Genomic DNA, 6,000 nt, shown 5'->3' with positions numbered 1-6,000 from the left:
TGGCGAGTGGTACAAAGAATTCTTTTGTTTAACGTTTTGAACATCTGAACAACAAAAACAATGTTTGTCAACAAATATCTTCCCTATTCTACGGTTGATGATTTTACGGCTTTTTAGGTAACTATTGCTTACGACGGCTTCATGAACGATGAAAAACTGGGCCTGTGCCAAAAAGCGTGCGGAGGCGACTAAATAATACAAACATGCGCCGGACCGTGAAACCCTCCTTTCAAATCAGATGCGAGATAAAACCGCTAAGAAAACAAACAAATTAACGGTGTCTTGATCAGTCACGAGTCTACACTTCGATCGCTTTTCTTTCCACAAATGGCTGTTACCCTGTAGTTTTATCATTACTTATTTAACCTGTTCTATTTGTAAAAGTAAACTGGAAATTCTAGCGACTTTTAATGACGTGTGGCTCAAACCTACATGCGCGGACTTGAAGCCTAACGCCACTAAACAGACCGTGGCAGCTCTTCTGCAGTCAACTTCATCCGTTGCTATATTTGGCGATAACAATTATAAACAACCCTGTTGTAATAACTCCAAACTAAAAGGTTTAATTTCCATGGAAAGTGAATAGTATTTGAAAAAAGCGAGGGTAAGGAGCAAACTATAAAATAATGGGTAGAATATTCTCTTTTTGTAAACATTAATATGCAACTACATGTTATAATGCGCAATACCATGAAATTTATAGATTATGGGTTTCAGTGAATAATTAGCTCTTATTCACCGAGTAGGAGGTCTGTATGGGAGAATATTTCTGATGTTTGTTCTATTGTTCCCTCAAAGGTTATCGAGCCATTCATGTGAGACCTTTTGAGAGCTGCTACGTGACCCTTACCTTTCACGCGATCTGTAAAGAAGCGTTTTTTTACGCAGTGCGTAAAGAAACTTAAGCGTGCGTTTCTTTTAGACAATCCAAGATTGGATTCTTAAATCGGAAAGAATCCGAAAACGGATTTTGCGTTTCTTCACTAAACAGGTCAATCCAAGATCTCTCGGTTCATGGTGCGTCAAAGGAACCGAAGAATCCATTCCAAAAAAGAAAGAAACGCAAAATCCGTTTTCGGATTTAAGAATCCAATCTTGGATTTTCTTCAAGAAACTTACCCTAAATATGCGTTAGTGATACCTTAACGCGATCCGTAAACAAGCGATAAAGATGTGTTAAAATGATACCTGTAGGCAATTCGCAAAGAAGCCCAATGATGCGTTAAGAATGGCCAGCGTCTATCGCTTATGTTATTTGACTTAAAGCCTACTTTACATGCCGTAAAGTTCGCCAAGTAAGTTTGTCTGTAAGAAGCACTCATTACCAGTAGCGGCCGGGATTTCGTTTTAATTCTCTATATATAATACAATTCAAAATAACAAACGATTTGAATTTATTTTGTCAACACTAGGCATAGGCGAATATTTGCAGACGTCATTGTTTACATTTTTAACCGCGCGGCCATGGGCCGAGCGCGGTTCATGTTCTACCCTTGGTTTATTTTTTTTAATTTTTTTTTTTGTCGGAGACCAGACGCAGATCTCCACTCGGCCAACTTTGAATTACGCAATCTGTAATGTTTACTCGCCAAACCTTGTTTCTTCAGGGTCAACAGAAATCTCAGATTACAAAATCACGCCGAACCCAGACGTTGCAAAAAAATCTCTTCAAAACCCTGACATCGAAGCGATATATCACTTAAGCGTTAAGAGCTTCTGCCTGAGAGACCGGGGCAGACTTGGAAATGAAGGTCGGCCGATTTCGCTTAAAATTGGTACACAAAGTCGTTATGTGGACTTATGTAATATGCCAAAGTTTCAGGTTCAACGACCATTTTTTAGCCGAGTTCTGGATATCAGCCCCTCAGAGGTCCTCAGAGGCTGATTTTTAGTGTAATTTTGGCCACTTTTCATTCTCTCTTTTCGCAACGTAAAATTAATTTCAGACAAGACCAAAACCATATTTGTAACGCCCTATCCTTAGGTTTTTATGGGTAAAAACATTAACTCACGGGAAGTTTTCGTTAGCCTATAGCTGTGATCACAACTTAATCCTTTTTGAAGCATATAGGGAGCAACCGGAAATGGCCTGTTTTTTAGACCGCATATTTTCCATGCCCATGTTTTATATCATGAATTATTATATGGCTGTGTCTCACAAAGACTGAGAACTACCGAATTCACGAATTTGATTGGCTGAAATCGATATTGACCGCGGTCTAGATTTTCCAATCTAGACCGGCATCTAGCTAGACCGGTTTCATTTTGCGTTGAAAAAGTAGCAAACTAAAATACAAAAATGTACACCATTTCTTTTATTTCCTTCTCATGGAAGTGCCAAAAAGCTTGATGACAAAAAAAAAAGTAAAGAGGACGAGCAAATTTCGGCAGGTTTAAGTTAAGCTCATCGCCGTTCGCAAGCAAACTGTCAGCAAACCAGTTACATTAAACGAATTAAAGTTTTCTTCTTTGCCATATAATAAACATCTTATTAACCGAGCTAAGTCGGTCTGTATGGGAGAATCTTGACCTCGGCCGTGTGTACAGACCTCACTGCGTTCGGTCTGTACTCACGACCTCGGTCAAGATTCTCCCATACAGACCTGCAGCTCGGTTAATAAGAGTAAGTCTTAGTATCCCTGCAAAGTTCAGCCCTTAGTTTAGTAATACCAAGAAAAAAATACTGAGGTTGAGGCTTTTTTACTACGAAACATTTTTAGAGAAGTTACCTACTACGCACTTCCTGTCAAACTCTTAATTACTTTTTAGGAGAGATTTTTAGACACCAGCTGCACAATTAACAAACAATCAATGATCCCAAAGTAAATTATTTAAAGGAAATATATATTTTCAAACCATAAACTAGAAACTTTCCCACTGACGGATTTGAAACTAAATTTTATGTAGCATTTGTATCCTGTACCCAGGGGACTGGAAGGTGAGGGGAAACTTTATACGTTGATAACAAGAAAAGTAATCAAAACAAAATGAAACAAGTTGTTTACTGAGTATATAAGTTAGGTGGGAAAAGCTGAGAAAAAAGCCTTATTTATGGGACTCTGCCTTGTTTCCATGGCAACCTTGCTTTGTCAGGCATAATTACCTTAAGTTTGACTTTTCTCATCTAATTCTCTGTTTTTTATTGACGTTTTCAAGGTTTCTTGGGACAAACATAGTTTTTTTGCACCTTTTAATTCCTTTAGTACCCTTTCTCTTCTCTTTTAATTTTGTTATACCTGGCAAACTGAAACGATATTTTGATTTCATGAAATGGTCATGAAATCCAGACTGGTGGGTTCGATATGACGGATGTTTTGAAATTTATGACATTCTAACGTCACGTGCCTTCATAGCTGACTATTCACCATGATTAGAATTTTAACTCGTGAGTTTTTTCTCCTTCCCCCTGCCAGAAGATCACAAATACCTTGTGTGACTAGTGGTACCGAAATTTCCGACTTAATTGTGACGCACTCAGAGGTGCTTTCCTTCAAGCTTCTGTCCAGGCTCCTCTTTGGTATCGACTCTAAATAAGAATACCATCGTTACGATAGAGATTGCAAGTATTAGTAAGCGTCGTGATACAATAGAGGGCCAAATTACTTCCTATTTTCGCCAGGAGATTACATTGTTTGAGAATGACACGCGAAGCGTCTCTACTCTGATTTAATATTGGGCATGTGAAACTACTTAATTCATAACCAAGCCCATTGACTTTCCAAATGAAACAACATCCAAAATGGCGTCGAAAAGGTTAGAAATTGAATTGTGGGCGGGTACTGGGTAGACAATTTAAGTTAGAGATATTTTGTTTAAATGTGTATGCAAATGATGATGGAACAACGATCCTTGAACCAGTGGAACGAATTAAAGACATTAAAGCGTGTAAAAAAAATCTTTGAACGTGCGAAATAAATTTATGTCTGATGAACATGCATGCAGTCACTCTAACCTTAGATACTTATGGATGCAATAGGTATTACAATGCCGAACGCCTGAAATATGCTATCTGAAACGTCAGCGGTAACCTTCTTTGATTTCTTCAAAAAGGGTGCTGACATGGCCCACTTTGGTCACGCAAACGAGTGAATTTTCGGCGGTGACGTGGGCAGTCTTCTTTAATTTATACTTTAACTTCCATTCGGGGAAATTTTCAACTCTATGGTAAGTGGCCAGTTTATTACCACCAGTGCCCACTTTAATTTGGCCAGCAGGTGGGTAACATCTCGATCTAACGTCGGTAACGGGAGAGTCACAGCAGCCTCTGACGGCTTGTTATCTCGTGCCCCGCATATGTCATCTTCTTTCCAAACGGGACACTGTATAATCATCTTTCCAGTTTTCGAGGAGACTAAATTGTAATAGCCAGACTTTTTCGCTCCTCTACCTTTCAAGCACACTCAAATGAAACAAATTCACTTAAAGAATGAATAGATTTAATAATTTTAATTAATTGATCGTAGATAGTTTCTTTTCTTGTAAATAAACAATCCAGCAGGCAAGATGTCCATGTGCTGGCCATATATTCATTTCACGGTTGCATTTTATCAATTTACGACAGACTGCAGTAAACATGTAGCGTAGTAACGCGTTCAGATTCTATACAAAACTGACAACTGCCTAGCGCATAGCACGGTCGCGGCCTAATGGTTGCGGCTGGACTCCGGATCGAGCGCTCCTGGTTACTAGGGCGTTATCATGTCGTCTTGGGAAAGGCAATTTTCTTTCACAGTGTCTCTCTTCACCCAGATGTATAAATGGGAGCCGGTGATTATCATCTTGTTCAGGGAAGAAGAACAATAACCAATTTAAGCTCCAGCAGGCATGAGGCACTGGACTTTGTGATGACTTACCATACCACCTACACCAAGCATACTGGTCGTCCTGGGGATTATCACTTCTTTTTTATGGAAATCGGAGTTAAGGGCCAGCAATTCTACAGCTAGGGTGCTAAAAGCAGTAGTCTTTGAAGGAAAATCCACTCCTCCCCTGTCCTATCTTTGGATATATGCAGTACACCGATTTAGTCTGGATCTGTGTGGACTGAGAAAGCAGCAAAAGGAAAATCCCGATAGAGAAAGGGAAAGTGTGCCAATGAGTAATTTTCTGGTAATTTAGTCAGACATTCAGCGACTTGGCGGGGAAAACGGACCGTCTTGGACTTCCCCAATTTATAATACCTAGGCCATTTGCACCGGGGGACTGGGTATGAATAAGTATTCTGTAGCAAATCCATTCGTTCTTTAGGTTCTCATGCAAGTTCTATACCTGATGATTCTCTGCAGTATCAAGGAGACAAATCTAGACGAGAAAAAACTGAATCCCAAGACAATCATAGCCAGCAAACTTCAGATAAGTTGGCGTGTCGTGACCTCGTCACGTACGGTATGAACCAACCTGAATTTTCATTACTCGTAGCGATGCACTCACGATCAATTTATCGCTGGGGCTAAGGTTTTTAATGTTGCTTCACTTTTAATGGATTATAAGAAAGGGGCGCGCCTCTAAACCGTATAGACTGGAATAGTGAGACTGCATTTAATTTTACAATTAGCTATAAATATATTCGAAATTTATTCGAGGTTCAAAGCGATTTTCAAGTGGTGTCATGAGAGACGTTGTGATTGCATTTAGAGTAACTGATAAGTCGTTTTTCTTCAGAAAAGAAGTCCAGCAACTCCATTATCCGTAATTTTCAAGACTTCTTCCACAAAATTTGTAACCGTTGCCGGACCAAAATCTGATCGGTCGTAAAAAAGTCACATGAAAATTTCTGATTAACGGCAAGCCTTTTCGGTTAGAATAGACCATTTTACAGTTGTCTGCTCAGTGCCCTGGCCTTTGTATGGCAGCGAGGCTAGAGTTGACCTTGTTTTGATACAGACCTCACTGCTTTTGTTGTGTAAAACAAGTTGTTCTGATGCTAGCGAGGTGCATTTACATGACAAAAGCAGTGAGGTCTGTATCAAAACAAGGTCAACTCTAGCCTCGCTGCCATAC

The sequence above is a fragment of the Orbicella faveolata genome, unplaced genomic scaffold (assembly GCF_042242905.1).
Source record: "Orbicella faveolata isolate gen_17 unplaced genomic scaffold, um_ofav_v1 contig_14, whole genome shotgun sequence".
Classification (NCBI taxonomy): domain Eukaryota; kingdom Metazoa; phylum Cnidaria; class Anthozoa; order Scleractinia; family Merulinidae; genus Orbicella; species Orbicella faveolata.
This window is presented reverse-complemented; position numbering follows the sequence as displayed.